This window comes from Erpetoichthys calabaricus, chromosome 14 (assembly GCF_900747795.2).
Source record: "Erpetoichthys calabaricus chromosome 14, fErpCal1.3, whole genome shotgun sequence".
NCBI lineage: Eukaryota > Metazoa > Chordata > Cladistia > Polypteriformes > Polypteridae > Erpetoichthys > Erpetoichthys calabaricus.
Genome location: NC_041407.2, coordinates 72839636 through 72859201, shown reverse-complemented (window position 1 = coordinate 72859201; position 19566 = coordinate 72839636).

The following is a 19566-nucleotide window of genomic DNA, read 5'->3' as shown; positions in this document are numbered from 1 at the left end:
GCTTCATTCTGCTGTCGTCTTCGGATATTATGTACAATTCCAATTATTTGTGAAACTGAAATAACAGTAAGCTGGCAAATTTAAAAAAACTCTGAATAATCTCTCCATTTCTTTGTTTCTTTGTTTAGTGGAGGGGGCGTAACGTGGAAAACAAAAGGTAGATAATTTGCGACATACACAAAATTATGTATGGAAACGGCTCAAGGGCAGATTTTTTTCGCGATACAACAAAAGTTATGCGACAGTTCGTTTTGGGGGGGATGACGTCATCACGCACACCATTTTATCAATAAAAAGCCAGTTTGATGGAAACAGGCTGGAGACAGCAAATTTCGCACATTTGTTTTACGTATATTCTGTTTGTCGATAACAAAACGTCGCAAAAAACTGGATGGAAACTTAGCTAGTGTCATATGGAAATGTATTAGGGTACAGAGAAAAGAAAAACAAAATAGGGACACAGTGGAAAAAAATGTTGAAATGTCAACTTTAATCTCGAAATTTTCACTTTAATCATGTAGTTTATTTTGACATTAAAGTAGAACATCATTAATTTCATCTTAAAATTGTTTTATTCACTAGTTTCTCAAATCCAGTCGTAACTAAAGTGGCACGTTAAATGTCTCGCATTCTATGTGTTCTTCTATGTATTCTTTGTGTGTGAATCACTACGTGCTTTTTAAACGGGCTTTCTCTTACGCCGACAGGACACAGAATACATTACATTCATATTACAGCTCTCTCAACAATTTAAATACTAAGGTGTATACTTGATATCATTTTCATGATAATAGGAAATAAAGCATGTTTTAAACATGGGGCACAGTGGCGCAGTGGTAGCAACAAGCTGGCCCCATCCAGAGATTGTTCCTGCCTCCCACAAGATGCTTGCTGCACCGTGCTCGACTCTTGAGGAAATTATTTTTGCAGCAGTACTGTCTTTTTAAAACGTACTAACCCCCAATTCCTTTCCTTCCTTTTCTTTCTATAAGTAACCAATTGCCACACAAGCTCTATAATAAATGTCAAGCCATCTTTAAGTTTAGAATGCCGATTCTACAAAACTTTTAAGGAACACTGCAATATATCTTCGTAATACATGTTTAATTATTCTGTCCATCTAGTCCCAGAAAGCATTCAGAGCAACAATCTCTGAACGGGGCGCCAGCTCATCAGTACCGCTGTGCCACCATGCCCTCACATGTTTAAATATTAAAAATATACATTATTTAAATGAAGTTAAACATTTATCTGTATGATGTAATATACATACTTTACTGCATTTCATCTTAAAAATGATATCAAGAGTTCCAAGAAGACAACACTTGGAAATCTAAATTGACTTAGAAGCCAGTCATCATCATCTGTAAATACGCGCTCTCGTCTATTGAATTAAATTTCTTTATTGTTATTGTATGGCACAATGAAATTTAATATGCAAATTCTCCATAAACTTACTTTGCTATTAAATGGTAAAATAATAATACGAAAAAAAACAATGAAAACTATACCATATGAAAGCATAAGTACAATATACATGTACATATAGTGTGAAATGGTTCATAAAGTGGCTCAGGTTGTGCAATAATATAACTGTAGTGCAAGTTTACAGTGAGGTAATTGTACTTATAAGTAGACACAGTTCTACCGGGAGCAGTTGATGGACTACTTGAGTGTGTTTAGAGCTTTTGGGATGAAATTGTTTCTGAATTGTGAGGTCTCTACAGGAAAGGGTCTGAAGCGTTTGCCATATGGGAGCAATTCAAATAGACTGTGCATTGGCTAAGGGAGCGTGTGCTAGATACTGTATCCCGATAATCCTCTTTTCGATCAGCTGCTGTAGAGCTGTGATTCCACACTCAGATACAGTGGGTTAAAATACTCTGAATAGTGCAGTGAGAGTAATAACATAAAAGCATCTATGGTATTTGGAAAAGTTTGGCCATTCCGTGGACCATTATATTGTTAGAGGATGAGTACAATCAGATGCCTTAAATTTATAAACGATATGCGGTTATTTTTAGTGTATTTTCATAGTAAAGCAGCGTCAGGGATGTGAGTCTAAAAAATAAAGGGAAACCACACAGGACCAGCAGCACTGCTTTGACACTAGGTGCCATCGGTTTACAAAACTGAGGCAAAAACTTGCGTACACTACAGTTTGAGCTGGCATGAGAATGTGCATGGCTTTATGCCAAGTTTAGTTTTTATACATTGCGATGTGAGCGTGGTAACTGGCATACGCAACATTTTTGTACGTACGCACTGTTTATGCATGAGGCCCCAGGTAACAACTTCTTTGCTTCCCTTGCCCAGAAAATTCTTACCAATGACCTTGGAAAGGAATAACATTCACAATAGTGAGGTTACACTTTCAGTTTCTCTTGCAGCTGAGAAAAGAATTTTCACTGAACATCTGATAATTTGATTTCACCTGGATATTTTAGAGGGTTCTTTTCTAAATAAAACATTTCTGTATAAAAGTCTGTTGATGAAAGTTTGTAACATACAGCTTTAGTCTTATCAGGTGACTCTTTAAGCATGTGCGCTAACCTATCTACTAAGCCATTAGAGGTTGGGTGGCAGTGTGTTGACTATGTATGTTTCTCTCGGTTAAGCTCAAAAAAGTTTTAAAACAGTTTAATTACTGACTGGTGGGATAGGCTCTACCCACAGCAACCCTGAAATGGATTAAGCAGGTTTGAGACTGTTATGTTAAAATATGGTCAGCTTCTTCAGTTAGCTGTTACTATCTATATCAAGTATGATTTGAAATGAGCATTTTGTGTAAAGTGCCAAGCCTTAAAGGATACTCCTCCTGAAAAAGATTTTTTTACAGTACATATGTGGTTTGTATTGATGTGTTCATGGAGAGCAGAGATAAACTTTCTGATAGAATGTGCATCTATAGAGACCAACCCTGGACAAGAGAAAACAATGCAAAAACGTCCATTAAAGAAAATCTCACATTTCTCTTCTTGCATAATCCACATGTCAAGTCATCCAGTCATATGCTCAAAATGGGCCCAACACAAAATTTTTGTTATTAAACTACTGTCTAATAAATACTTCCAGAAGATCAGAGCAGAGCACGAAGAGCAAACACATTCACATGGGAATGAGCTTCTAAATTTAAGACCCGCCTCTCCTGCCATTCATTCGTCAAGAGTCTTGTCTTAAGTTCAGTTCAAGTCATCTTTCCAGCAGCTAAGACTCATGGAAGTGGCTTAATCCATAGTGTTGTGTCTACTTGTAGCTTGCCGATAGCACCGTCCCTTGTTCCCTTTGTCTTGCTGTGGCCTACGCTTTGAATTATTACCTTTTTTGACAATGATGTGATTAAGTCTCATTCATTAAAAGTACAGCTAACAAGTTTTACTGTATTTGGCAGGTTGCTGTTCCTCACCTCAAATGCTGGATTGCCAGTCAGAAGGCCAAAACAAATTAATATCATTTTGTGAAAGTAAACAAGTCAGAACTGTAGTTTTCTTATTCCGTAAAATGTATTATTCCGTCAGTATATACTATGATCATTTAGGAAAAGACACCAACCTGAAATGGAGTCATAATTGTGTCATGTTAACAGTCAACATATCTTACTGTGTTATATTGAAAGGGTTAGGCTTGATTTTGCAGCATAGCTTTGTTTGCAGTTCTTCAGGAGAGGGGACATTTTTGTGTAGTCTTTGACCTGGAAAGACTTTGATACACTAAGGCTAATAGTGCGTATCACGTCTGTATTTTAAATCTGTGCACTTGTTATGGATGCCTAATTACTTTTGTCCAACTTCATGGGCTGTATGTAAGTGTTGTCTCCCAAATGCACTAGTTTTGCTCTCTAGATATTGCTTTTATGCATGTATCCTAAGCACTCATGACACTGCTTCAACTTTCAAGTGGGGAAATTCTCCAGGAGTTAAATAAGAATAAAGACATTATAATATTTTTTCTATATTGCACTTACAATTGTTTCAGCATTCACACATACACACGCAGTCATTTTTAATGTGGGCTGAAGGACCGAAAAATAGTCGGAAGCTCTTCAAACTACTAAACATGCTGTCATTTATGGTAATGGATACCGTTACTAATAAAACAGGAACATCATAATCACCATGAAACTGACACAGGTTTGAATAAATGATATAACATTCAGCACTTTTATAATGTAGGCTCATGCATTGTGAATTTAGTGGAGTATCTTCTTAAAAATTAACAAATTGCAACACGTTTTAACATCTTAGTGAGTATACAGGGGGCTTTACTCTATTTATAGTTACATTATTGTTATCAAATAATAATACACTTTAGGTTAGCAAAATTCCTTCAGTGTCAGTGCCAGCATTTTAACCCAGCTCATCTATGCTTTTTGAAATTGATTTTCAGTCAGACTCTTAATTAACATCTTTTGGCTTAACCTGCCTTTTTGAAAAACCAATTATGTTGTGTTACCCGTTTCTGCTTGGAAGTTTATTCAATGTGCTATTTAAGGTATATCAAGATATATTGCATTGTCTTTCCATTCATACAGTATATTTTCTGAACTCAGTTTTTCTGTTCAGAGCAGCAGAAGCTAGAACCTGCACTTGGAATAATTAGGAACAAGGGAAAAATTAACCACAAACAGGATGTTAGTGCATCAAACAGTCCAATTTACAGACACCATTTAAATGAACACTCGCACATTTGGAATGTGGACAAGCGGCGAATATGCAAACCCAAACGACAGTGGAGGCAGCAGAGTTCTCCAGTGTGCCACCATGCCAGACATACAGTATATTGCACTGTAATATTCTAAACCAGTAATGGCGGACTGCACGATAACGTGCAATGAACACACTCAGACTCTTTCTTTCTCAGACTCTTTCTTTGTATGTTTAGCATTCGTTTGCTCAGTGGTTGATCCGCTTGCTGCTTCCTGAGCAGCTCTTGTTTTCTCCACCCTAGCGGTCCACTTCTTCTCTACTTTTGTCCCCATCTTTTTCCGTTAAAACTGATTAAGTCAGTGTTTGTGTTGCAATAACTTAGTACGTTTTTCTTAATTTTTCACTTAAGCTGTCACTTAAGTATGCAATCTGCCTCAAGAATGATTTAAGATATGAAGATGTACTGGAAGTGACGGCAAAGGTGGTAGGGAATGAGAATGGTGCCCGTACAGATGTGCCGCATGACCAACCTGCTGACCACTGCCGAGAGTTGATTGTACAATAAAATAAAATAAAAATAAAAAGAGGAAAAACCTTGGAGGTCAATCATTACTCCGAAAGCAGATAGTAGACGTCACATAGTATCTTCTTCTTCTTCTTTCGGCTGCTTCCGTTAGGGGTTGCCACAGCAGATCATCTTCTTCCATATCTTTCAGTCCTCGTCATCTTGTTCTGTTACACCCATCACCTGCATGTCCTCTCTCACCACAAACATAAACCTTCTCTTAGGTCTGAGTCTGAGTTGATTCAACAATAAAATAAAAATAAAAATTGGAATAACCTTGGAGGTCAATTATCACCCCACAAACGGATAGTAGACGTCACGTAGTATATGTGTGTACCAAATTTCAGGTCAGTAGTTCAAACGGTTTGTGTGCTACAGGTGATTTAAAATCCTGGACAGACAAACGGAAAGCCACGGTAGCGTATTATACAGTATAAGGCCAGTAACAGTGGACTGCACGGTAACGTGCAGTGAATACACTTGACATATAGTTTTCATCCTCTTTCTCTGTGTGTTTAGCATTCGTTTGCTCAGAGGGTGATGCGCTTGCTGCTTCCTGAGCAGCTCTTCTTTCCTCCACCCTAGCGGCCTGCATTTTCTCTTCTTTCATCGGCATCTTTTCGCATTAAAACTGATTAAGTCAGTGTTTGTGTTGCAGTTACTTAGTAGGTTTTCCTTGATTTTTCACTTAAGCTGGCACTTAAGTTTTTAATCTGCCTCAAGAATGATTTAAGATATGAAGAGTTAGGGGAAATGACGGCAAAGGTATTATGGAATGAGAGCGGCGCCCGTACCCATGTGCCATACTGCTGTCCTGCTGGCCACTGCCAAGAGTTGATTCTACAATAAAATAAAATAAAAATAAAAAGAAGAATAACCTTAGAGGTCAATCATCACTCTGAAAGCGGATAGTAGACATCAAGTAGTATATGTGCGCCAAATTTCAGGTCAATCGGTCAAACAGTTTGCAAGCTTCAGGTGTTTTAAAATCCTGGACAGACAAACTGACAGCCACGGTAGTGTATTATATATAAAGATCACTTCAGACAAGTTCATTTTTGAAGTTTATGAAATGATTCAGACTAGGTCTTCAAATTTAGATAAGCAGGTTTGAAAATGGATGAACAGATGGACGCCTTTCAGCTGAATAATGAATCATGTATCAAGGACATTGGCAGAAATTAAACTGATGTGAAAATCGAGATGGAAACCGGGAGGCATATCTATATGCAAACGATTAAGAAAATATGGAGACATTTAGTTCAAACATAAACTATGATGGCTTTTAAAAGACATCTGAAGAAAATGTTGCCGCAACTTAGTTATTAGCCAGCCAAGCCAGCTTGATGGATTAAATGTCCCCACTCTTTTTAAAAATATTTTACATTTTATGCATTTACTGATTGAGTTGGGAATTCAATAACAGGGTTTTCGCATTTTGTATGAAGAACATTATTGTCTTTTGTCCCGCACTTACTTTTTTTTACTGTTGATACCCATTTGCATGATATGTTATGCCATCTGGTGCCATTGTGACAAGTAATTTAATCCAGTTGTAGTAGTGCAAGGAAGTGTATCTGACCTGTTCGATGAGGCACGCACTCAGATGCAGGTAAGCAGTTGACGTTAGGTCTTCAGGAATAACTAAGTACTATGATGTAACATCTGAATCAGAAGCTAACTGTATTCACATCATATCATAAGATTTTTAGATCACAGCTGTATGTTACTATTCACACACTCAGTCTATCTCTCTCTCTCTCTCTCACACACACACACACACACACATGCACACCAGGAACTCAATAAAGCCAGCTTACTCCCAAAGCACATCTTTGGCAAAACCACAAGGTGGAAGAAGTACAGGCTAAAGTGAACACAGGGAGAAATCAGTTAAAGAAGCTTGGATTCTTGAAATGCTAACCTCTGTGCCATTCAAATAAAATAATTATTAATACCACATTTTAACATTCTAATTTTAAAATTTGTGTTTTAATGTCAAGAGCTGAAATAGAAAGGAAACTAGTAGTCTACATTGCTTTCCAGAGCTAGATATGCTTCCATTCATACATCCATTATCTGCAATAGAAAGTGGTGGGAGGCAAAGGCTGTCCCAGCAGTAAACACTGGATAAAAGACAGGGTCCAGCTTACTATAGGTGAAAAGACAATGCATGGCAGGGTACATTCACACATGCATTCTCAAACACCAGTAACAATATAAAATTACTAGTAAATGTAGAATGTATGATTTTGGGAATGTATAGCCTCCACAGAGTGTGGCCTGGTTGAAAATCTGGTTCTGGGAACTGCACCATGCAGTACAGATGATGACATAATAAACATCAAATGTAAAAACAGAACCTATGGAAAGTATTTGTAAATGTTATTGAACAATATTTAATGGAAAGTTCATGTTGTAGATAATGGATTTTATAATGTGTTACATAACCTTATAAATATATAGTTTTAAATATCTAAATTTAAAAACGTGATGTATATAGTAAATTTACATGTTCCAATTTATTTGTTATTAAGTGACTTTAATATGTACTGTATGTAAAGTAATGTCTCGCGAGAGCGCACTTAGGGGTTATCAGGAGAACATGAGAAGGAACCTGCCCCATAAAGCGTAGGTGGGCGGATGTCTCTCGCGAGGCTCTGCCATGTTGCAAAAAGGGGTTTCATACTGAACCGTCTAAAGCTAAAACCAAAGTGATTAAGGACCTCTTTTCATGACAAGCGGCCAACAAGGTATTTTATTTGTAAAATGTCCTTTGTTTCATGTTTCCACTAAATGTTTTGTATTTCATCGTATGTGTATGAAAGTTACTGTGTATTCGCTGACGTATTTTGTACTGATTACTCACTATATAGTTCTCACGGCGTGGAGGCGCGGAGGCGTGACGGAGTGAGTAACAAGAGCCCAAGCAATAAACGCCCGTTTAAAAGAACCGGGGGGGTATTTTTCGTACGTGGATTACTCGCTTAGCCGGATGTAATTGTTGACGATTTGGCCTGATCCTGGATCTGTCGGTTTTTTGAAACTCTTGCTGGAAGTGTTGTCATAGCAACACATCCAAATCCGCAAACCTGCTCGGAGCAGGTTTGTTCTGCGCAAACAAGGATTAGTTTACACACGTGATCAGTGACGGTGCATGGAAGTCATCCAGTCAGGGCTTCGCCGTTCATAAATGAGCGACCAATTGATATTGGTGCGCAAATTATACGAAGAGAATTTCATATAAAGAGGGTTTTGCGCGATCGGCAAGATCCTTTATTGCCCCCGGAGGAAATTCTGTACGAAAGATACCGCTTTAGCCGAGGGGGAATATTGTACCTCAAAGATTTATTAGCTCCGTATATTCGAAGTCAAACTCGGCGAAGTCGGGCTCTCACAACCACACAGACAGTATGCATTGCTTTGAGGTTTCTTGCAAGCGGCACTTTGTTATATACTGTAGGCGATGCGGAACATCTATCGAAAAGTACAGTTTGTCAGGCAATTCGTAAAGTCTGTTTGGCTCTGAAACATTTCCTTCAGGTTTTCATTGTGTTTCCTGGACACCTGCATGTGCAGACAATAAAAGAGGCATTTCATGCCATTGTAGGTAGGTAATACACAGGCTAAAACACCCACAGTTCCATAAAGAATCTCACAATCAGCCTAACATTCTCATTACCAGGATTTCCAAATGTGATTGGGGCACATGGAACTGATCAGAGTGGAGTTTGATCAAACATTATTTGGAAAATGTACCTCTCCTCCTGATGAATAATCAGACACAGTGTCTTCATCAAATATTTGACCTTCGTCAATATCTCGTTGGTCAGACACAGGTTCAAGGGATATGACATTCCCTGCAACTGACCCAACAAAAAAGAGGGCTATATGGAACATACCTATAGCACACATGGAGGACAAATATGCAATGACCATCCTTTACCTGAAATGAAGTGACCACTGCTTCCTGCCACTGGTTCTGAGGAGGAGCTTCCCCCTGGAATGCCCTCAGAAACAGGGCAATGGGCATTTTGCTGGAGAGCCAACTCTTCTGCAGGGGTTAGGTCTGGACCGCGTGGACCTCCACCTGTTTTTTGCTTGTCTGCCTCCTTATTAGCTTTAACATTAATGTTTTTATATTATATATGATTCTTTATGTCAACAATACTTTAAATAGTTATATACCAATATTTACCAGTTTGAAGTATATTCTTGTACTTCACTTTAACCTGTTCCCATGTTCTCCTTGTGCTCACGTTTGATCTGGAATTATGACATATTAAATAATAATTAATCTGACACATAGGAAATGAAACGCTGCATTCAGTAATGTACACTACTTAGCGTTTAATTTTTTCGGCCACTTTTTGCCAGCCGTCTTTTCTGGTCTGGGCTGCTTTTGCAGTGTTACCCCTTATGTATATTAAATCTTGAAATTCTTTGTGTCCTTCGAGTAAAAGGTCTTGCGCCGCGTGTGTGAAAAAAAATGCGCTCGTTCTTTCGTCATTTTGTTGCAGCCTATCAAAGACTTGCTGATCATGTTTTCTAGACTCAATATATATGGGCTTTTCACTCAGCGCGGGCGCGCGCATTCATCTCGTATGATTAGATCCAGCTACACTAATCTAATACACAGCTGCGTTTGAAAAACCGACTTATCTGGATGAGTTTCACTGGCATTATCTCATCCAAGATGAGGCACCTGATCTAGGATGGTTTAAGCGACGTACGAAAAATACCCCCCCGACCTGTGTCTGTTGTTGTGAAGAGAGCTACAGTCAGAACTCGACTGCTCAATACGGGTAGGAGAAACGACGCGACGAGGATCCGATGCAGCAGATAAGCAGAGCCCATAACGCATTGTCCGCATAGTGATTACAAACAACGGTGATTAGACTGTGTTAAAGCGCAAATTTTCAAGCCAAAACCAGTAGGAGCTCTACCACAATAGTAAAGTTGATTTGGTGTGAGAAGTGGTTTAGCTTGGAAACTGCAACTAAGGACTCAGATCTGTTAACCTTGCATTCTGTGCTTAATGTGGAGATAAATCCAATGTGTTTGCATTCATAGTCGTTGCGTGTTATAAAGCTTAAAGAGCAAATGGTAGTAAAGTTAATGATTTTTAGTAAATGTTGAAAAAAGGTACCTCATTACAAGTGAAAACTAAAGATTTCTAAGTAATTTTGAGTTTTATGAGAATTAATCTAGTTTAAGGAGCACCTCCAGTGAATATAAAAGGGTACAATACTGACGTGAAAACCTATTGTTATATAAATGATGTTATTTAATGCATTTCTAACCATATTCCTGCTGTGATCAAGGTTTTACTTATATTTGTGCCAAGCAAATATTATTTTTCTTATTTTGTTTTGAAACTGAAGTTAATGTGAAGTTTAGAGAAGTTTAAATTCTGACAGTTATCTTGATGTAAATTTGATGTCTACAATGTATTTGGAAGATTCCTACACACACATGTAAACTTTCATGGCTGTTCAAACTAAGTTTACTGTAGCTTTCACTTACACATAGCGTAGAAGAAGCCCTATTTGAGTTTAATATCTACATAGTTGTACTACCCTTATCTCAAGATGTCTGACATAAGCACTGAGACCTGCCGTAAAAATGTTAAACCATCTGCTGAAGCTACAGACACCGAATCTACAGAAGTAGAACAGCTACGAAGAAGTGAAAGAATGCGCACCCTAACAGAAAAGGGAAGAGAATTTCAAGGAGAAAGACTGAAGGAAATACAACGTCGATATAAAATTAACTATGAAAAGTGGAGGTGTCATGCAAGAATAGGCAAGGAATTATTAACTGATGATGCTTCTGAGGATGAATTGAACGAGCTTATTGAGAACATGAAACGGACCTGTTCTAATGTGAAGGTCATTTATGAAGAGTTGCGTCAAGTACAAACCCCTGAACCAGACCTGCGGCGCAGGGTTGATACGTGCATATCACTCTCATGTTTCATTATTCAAAGGGCAGAGAGACAGCTTAAAGGGCATAAAGCAGATAAAGACGAAGAACCTTGGCCCGATGTTGGATCAATCTTAGACTCGACAGGTTCTGTATCTAGGCCACTGTCTCGTCGATCAAGATGTAGTTCCAACCACTCTAGCATCCACTCAGTCAAAAGAATAGAGGCTGTGGCTGAAGCTGCTGCATCTCAGGAGGTCTTGGCTGTACTGGAAGAACAAGACAGGGAAGAAACAGAACTTCAAATGCTAGAGGCTGAAAATAAACAACGGCTAGCACAATTTGAATCGGAGAACTTAGCTAGACAACAAGCAATCCAAGATAAACACAGAAAGCTTGCATGCCTAGAAGAAATACAGAAGCTGAACGCTGCTAGAGCCCGTGTAAAGGTTTATAATGAAGTTGAAGAGAATGTTGATATGACTGACATGAAGTTCTCCTACTACTTCCACATCATACAACAAGTCCCTAACCCCACAATCCCTCCAGTCACAACCCAAGCTCTCAATGCATCAAGTCCCTCATTCATTCCTCAAGCCACAGTGTTCAGGCCCCAAGAGCAGAATAGCTTAGATCTGGTTAATGTGCTAGCAGAAGCTATAAGTGCTAATCGTCTTCCAACACCAGAGCCTGCAGTATTTACTGGAGATCCTTTGAAATTCAGAGACTGGCAACTATCCTTTGAAACATTAATAGAACGGAAAAACATTCCAAAGAATGAAAAACTTTATTACATAAGAAAGTACTTGGGTGGCACAGCAAAGAAAGCTGTAGAAGGATTTCTTCTATTAGGCACAGAAGAAGCCTATGACTCGGCTTGGAAACTGTTAGAGAAACGTTTCGGAGACCCATTCGTAATCGGGAAGTCCCTCAGAGACAAGCTGCATGCATGGCCAAAGATAAGCTCTAAAGATGCTTGTGAACGAAGAGAATTTGCAGACTTCCTCAAGAGCTGTGAGGCTGCAATGTCCCATATTAAGACACTGGAAGTCCTTAATGATTGCATTGAGAGTCAAAGGATTCTGCTGAAATTGCCAGATTGGTTGGTTTCCAGATGGAACCGTAAAGTGATGGAAGTCAGGCAAGTAAGGACTGCGTACCCACAATTCAAAGAGTTTGTTGACTTTTTATCAAAGGAAGCAGATCTAGCTTGTGATCCCATATCCTCAATACAAGCACTCAGGAGTGTGGAAGGTGAGAAACAAAGGCATCCACGAAATCAAATAATTCAAGCAAAGACTCTGACAACAAACACAACACAAAGCAGTATTCCATCATGTGTCTTCTGCAAAAGGGCAGGACATGTCCTAGACAAGTGCAGGAGGTTCACTGAAAAAACAGTTCAGGATCGCGTCAAGTTTGTGCACACAGAGAAGCTTTGCTTTGGATGTTTGAAGACTGGTCATCACTCAAGAAGGTGTGATGACAAAAGCACATGTGAAAAATGTCAAAAGAGACATCCGACATGTTTGCATGACGACAAGTTCAAAGAACGTCAGAAGCCAATGCACCTAAATGGAAATGACATTTCAAAGGACGAGGCAGACACCACAGAAAAGACTGCAACAGCAACTACCAACAGAGTCATACAAGAGGGCCTATGTACACAAACGTCCTCTATCTTGCCAGTCTGGGTATCATCTACCAAGCATCCAGATCAAGAAGTCCTTGTCTATGCACTCTTAGACACACAGAGTGATACAACTTTCATTCTAGACGAAGTTGCCAAAGACCTCAACACAAACAAAGAAAATGTCAGTTTGCGGCTATCCACAATGTCTGCCAAGTCAACGGTCGTACCATGTCAGAAACTGACAGGTCTACAAGTGAGAGGATACAGCTTAAAGAAAAGAATTCTGCTACCACCTGTTTTCACACGAGAGTTCATTCCAGCAAACAGGTTACATATTCCAACTTCTCAAACGGCTCTAAAATGGCCTCATCTGGATCAATTATCAGAAAGGATTCCACCACAGTCAGACTGCGAAGTAGGCCTTCTCATTGGCTATAACTGTCAACGAGCCCTTCTTCCAAGGGAGATCCTGTCTGGTGATGAGGATTATCCATATGCACAGCGAACTGATCTCGGCTGGAGCATTGTTGGTTGCTCAAATCCAGCAAGTGATGACAGCGATGCAATAGGAACAAGTCACAGAATCATGGTGCGACAAGTGACACCAGCTGTGCATTCATCAGTCCAGCTAAAGGAAGAAGTACACTTTGTGTGCAGAACTCAAGTCAAAGAGGTAATCCCACTTGACATAATTTAAGATCCTTGAATCGGATTTCGTAGATCACACTACAGATGATAATCCAGTTTCTCAAGAAGATCTCCTCTTCTTGTCCAAAGTGAAAGCAAGAGTGGCCCCTACCAAACTAACAACTATCCCAAGACTTGAGTTATCATCAGCTGTGACTTCAGTTCGCATTGGTGATGTCATCAAACGTGAGCTTGATATTAAAACCCTGCAAGAGTATTACTGGACTGACTCAAAGGTGGTCCTTGGCTATGTGAACAACGATGCTAAAAGGTTTCACACATTCGTAGCCAACCGGATCCAGCAAATAAGATCTAGCACAAAACCTGAACAATGGCGACATGTCAGCTCTGAAGACAACCCAGCTGATTACGCCTCGAGGGGACTGAGTGCAATTCAACTGAAAGAGTCCAACTGGCTGAAAGGACCCAACTTTCTTTGGCAGCAGATTCTCCCACATGAAGAGAGAATGGTGGGAGAAGTAGAAGCAACTGATCCCGAGCTTCGCGGGGCACATGTTCAGGCAGTTAAGGCAAGAGAACTGAATTCAGTGGTGAACCGCTTTATTAAATTCTCTGACTGGTCTAGAATAGTTAGAGCTGTTGCCAGGCTTAAAAGATTTGTCAGAGAGTTCAAGGGATTTCAGTCAAGAACGAATGAGTCAACTAACCTTGAAGAACGAAGAGAAGCAGAAATCTTCATCATCAAGATGGTACAAGAAGAAGCATTTGCTGAAGAAATAAAGAAGATTAAAGGCTTGAAGGAAGACACCTTGAACAAGCACAACAGGCTACGCCAGTTGAATGCCTTTTTGGACAAAAACAGTGTCCTCAGAGTGGGAGGACGGCTATCTCAATCAGCCTTACATCATGATGTAAAACATCCTGTGATACTTCCGAAGAAATCTCATGTTTCAGCCCTTCTCATCAAACATCATCATGAGCGCATACACCACCAAGGAAGAGGCATGACCATGAATGAGTTGCGTGCAAATGGAATATGGATTTTAGGATGTGGAAATGTGGTCTCCTCACACATTTACAAGTGTGTAAAATGTAGGAGATACAGAAGAACAACAGAGGTTCAACACATGGCAAATCTGCCTGAAGAGAGAACTGAAACATCCCCCCCTTTCACTTACTGTGGCCTTGATTGTTTTGGACCTTTCATTGTGAGGGAAGGAAGAAAAGAAATAAAACGATACGGATTGTTATTCACTTGCTTATGTTCCAGAGCAGTGCACATTGAAACGCTTGACGACTGACGCATTCATAAATGCACTTCGAGCATTCATAGCTATCAGAGGACCTGTGCGCCAATTGAGATGCGATAGGGGAACAAATTTTATTGGTGCTAGAATGGAGCTTTCTAAGTTGCATGGAGGAATGGATCAAGATCGTCAAAGGGCACTTGGTTGTGAATTTGTGTTGAATGTTCCATCAGCTAGCCACATGGGTGGAGTCTGGGAGCGCCAGATTCGAACAATTCGAAGCGTCCTGACTGCTATGCTCGACAAGTCAGCCAGCAGACTTGACACCACAACTTTGAGAACATTGCTCTACGAAACAGATGACATTGTAATTTTACAAGATGACAGTGCACCAAGAAATGAGTGGAAGCTCGCCAGGATTGTGGAAGCTCAACTCGGCGCAGATGGCAAAGTACGAAAGGTGAAACTTCTACTTAGTGACACTACATTTGATAAAGGAGAACCACTCACTAGATCAGTTTATCTTGAGAGACCTATTCATAAAGTAGTTACCTTATTTGAGGCCAACTAAGTCACACATAAAGGTACACAGACTCACACACTTCTCTTATAGCTTGCCTTTGAAGAAAATCTCTCAATTCAGGTCAATGAGTGATTTTGGTGGGAGTGTAAATGTTATTGAACAATATTTAATGGAAAGTTCATGTTGTAGATAATGGATTTTATAATGTGTTACATAACCTTATAAATATATAGTTTTAAATATCTAAATTTAAAAACGTGATATATATAGTAAATTTACATGTTCCAATTTATTTGTTATTAAGTGACTTTAATATGTACTGTATGTAAAGTAATGTCTCGCGAGAGCGCACTTAGGGGTTATCAGGAGAACATGAGAAGGAAACTGCCCCATGAAGCGCAGGTGGGCGGATGTCTCTCGCGAGGCTCTGCCATGTTGCAAAAAGGGGTTTCATACTGAACCGTCTAAAGCTAAAACCAAAGTGATTAAGGACCTCTTTTCATGACAAGCGGCCAACGAGGTATTTTATTTGTAAAATGTCCTTTGTTTCATGTTTGCACTAAATGTTTTGTATTTCGTCGTATGTGTATGAAAGTTACTGTGTATTCGCTGACGTATTTTGTACTGATTACTCACTATATAGTTTTCACGGCGTGGAGGCGCGGAGGCGTGACGGAGTGAGTAACAAGAGCCCAAGCAATAAACGCCCGTTTAAAAGAACCGACCTGTGTCTGTGTTGTTGTGAAGAGAGCTACAGTATTCACCACCTGGGAAGTTTTTCTGTTTTCTTTACTATACAACATTGAATCATACTGGATTAATTCTGGCTTTTTTGACATGATCAACAGAAAAAGACTCTTTAATGTCAAAGTGATAACAGAACTTTACAAAGTGGTATAAATTAATTATACATGTAAAACACAAAATAACTGGATGCAAAGTATTCATCCCATCAAGTCACTTTATAGGAGATGCACCTTCATCCTCCCTCACAAGTCGTCTGCAGAAACACTCAGTTTTTGTGGAATCTGTCCCATACTCTTTTCATTTCGTAATGGTTGATTTAATTGGATTCCAAGGGATATTCAGTTACTTGGACATTTTCTTGTAACCCCTGAGTTGTGTTTTTCAAGTGGTATGGAACATTTCACAAATTTCTCTGTATTTTTATACATTTTCCTTGACCACAAAAAAATAAATAAATAAAACTTAATTGTGAGGGGTTTTAAAGTCAAGGAATCATGTGATACATGTTTAACATAATCATAATAAATCATGTTTTCCCATGACACCTTTTTGTAGAATTTGTTTTGATGGTGGCAACACATAACATCATTATAGGACTAGTATAAGGGTCAGTGTGGTGCATTTCCTGGTTTGTTGAAGTTTGTAGACTCGACTTAAAATGTCTCTAATGTTATTTTTTGCACATCATTTTGATCTTTGGTTATGAACTTTTTTGTGTCTCTTTGACTAAATATTTTGGCTTACAGTTTGGCACATTTTACAGGCCTCACCCTAGGCAGCCTGAACTCAAACCCTACCTAATGGCTTTGGCCCACACAGGCTTGAAAGAGGTTTTGGAATCAAAAGTTCAAAATACACTTTAATATCCCAAAAATGCATTTGGAAGGACAAGGCCAAAGTAGAATATTTGAAGTATATTTATTAAGTATCACAAAAGGAAAACTAAAAGGCAAAATAAAGTCAAAAAGGATTTGCCTCAAATGGCAATCCAAAGCAAAGAAGTCCAAGCTATACTCCACTAAATATGAGAACCAAAAACAATACAAATCAATCGCCCTGTGTTGGCTGGGATTGGCTCCAGCAGACCCCTGTGACCTTGTAGTTAGGATATAGCGGGTTGGATAATGGATGGATGGATTTTATGACAAATTAATCTATTAAGGTAAAATCAACTCACATTGTTTTGTAGAAGATTGTCACACATATTAACATACATCTATTACAGCATTTTAATGACAGCATGATTATCATAAGATCAAAATAAGCACACAGGGCATTCTTAGTGTTTTGATGTACCTTTTGGATTGAAACAATGCAATCAACAGCAGGTTGTAAGTGAGGGTATTCCGCTGAATGTCTTGAGCTAGTGGCTGCTACGGTTTTCTACAAGATGTTATGATTTTCAAATCTCCAAAACTTTGGATCATTTTCCAACAGAGTCAGGAAGAAGCCTCAAAATCTTCACCGGGCTTTGTCTGCTCATCACTATTTTTTAATTGACTTGTCACAGAATTGTTTGTTGTGTTCTTTATATAGGTAAGGCCACCATACTGACTCACCACAAGTTGGCCTGTCCTGAAAAAGGTGCATGTGTACTACAATCAACTGAAAGCCTTTGACTACAGACAAGTGATCTCCATTGATCTTATTATGTGACTTCATATCACTGGCTACACCAGTGATCATTTTATTCAAATTCAAGTCAAATTAAAGGAGGAGAATACTTTCATGATTAGCTAATTTGTGTTTTATATTTATAATGAATTTACTGTATTTACTGTAATCTGATTTCTCTTTGACATTAAAGGGTTTTCCTGTTGATCATTGTCAAAAGAGACAAATTAAATTCATAGTTTCAGGCAGAATGTAGGAATGACAGCTCCACTATGCAACAAAATTTTGGGCACCAACTGGGTCTTTCCGTTTATTGTTCAAAGTCATAAAAAGACAAAACAAAAGAACTGCCCTTCGCCTGTGCTAGCAGAGCTCCACACAGAGAGTTGTGCCAGTAATGATGTCTCCTTCCACGAGGCCAGGGTTTTTATGGTGACTGAACCGGAAGGGGCAGGGTCAGTTGCTCTCACTGGGTGGCTTTTTGGTACTGTGAAAAAAGAAGGAGATGACAGTGTTAGCGATAGCGCTTGTCTTGTCCTGGTGGGTTATTTCATATCTCAACTGAGCCTGTGAGGTGGTCCTTTGACATGCATATGCGTCATGTTATTCAATATTGAATATTAATAAAATGTGAAAACTTCCAAGAGTTGAGTACTTTTTATAGATACTATACTAATCAAGATAATTGAATTTTAGTTGTCGTTCATGGTATTGAAAACTAGCAGCCATTATTGCTCTGTTGTGCTGATTTAATTTCAATAGCATGTCTGGTTTTCCCTTTACTAGAATGTTACAAATAAATCTCCACCTGTACCTTAATGGATTGTCATTTTTCATTTGCCACCGCAGAGCAGCTCACTGTTGTGCCTGTGCCTGATGCACTTTGCACATTACTGCAGTATTTCATGAGTGCATTTTTGCCTGATTTTATTCGCTCCTTAGTGGGTGGGGCCAGTAATCCTATTTAGACCCAATTTCAATTTTCTTCTGACTGTGAAGACCAATTTCCTTTGATGATTTTTGAATGAAACAATTAGTAATGACAACAGGATGCCGATGACACACAAAATCTCACAGAGAGACTCTAGCGACATCACTTTCAACAGTGATTAGCATACAGCAAAAAGGCTTGTGAAACTGTACTGAGCCCCTAGACACTTTAATTCTTCATTTCTGTGAGAGCAAGCAGTACAATAAATAAATAAACTTTATTACTTTGAGAGAAAAAATATAGTATTAGCAATAACTTTTATGTTGTAAGATTCCATTAGCAGTGCAAACAAACTTGAAACTGCCAAGAATTAAAAAACAATAACGGATACATTACAATTACCTTCGGGAGAAAGAAAGACATTAAACTCCATTTGCTTCAATTCAATAATGAATTAAACTAAATTAAATGTTAAGACAATAATAATGAAACATATTACGATTTAATGAGAAAATTAGCTCCTTTCAAATTAATAATGTTTTTTTAAACTTTTTTTGTACATTACGTGCAAGGTATGTTATAACCCCAGGACATTGTTTTTATTTTATATAGTACTTTTCAAGGTGAATGCCATCATAAAGTGTATGGCAAAAACCGTTTTATACTATTTTTTCCTGTAAAGCTGTAGCAAAGAAGGGGAACACAAGCTACTCAGTTCCACAGAGTTTGAATAGTGGAGTGTGTTCCATTGATCTTGTGACTTCAAGTTCCGCACTTTAACCTGTGCAACACATTCGCAGCTTCTGAATGTGCTGCAGAGCAAACCCTAAACCCCAAAACAATTACACAAAACGTCATGTTTAAGCCAAGGTTCCTATGGATTGGTCACTATGGACTACCTTTTGGGCAAGAGTTTTTAACTTTGTATACTGTATTTTTAAGTATTTTGTGTATATGGTCCATTATATTTACTACTTTTTTTAATAAGGATTCTTTTCATTGACCTTTCTTAGACAAACCTGAGGTTGAGAGAATTCCCCTCCCTTGTAAGGTATTCTGAATATTTCTTTGGTATTTATTTTATTTC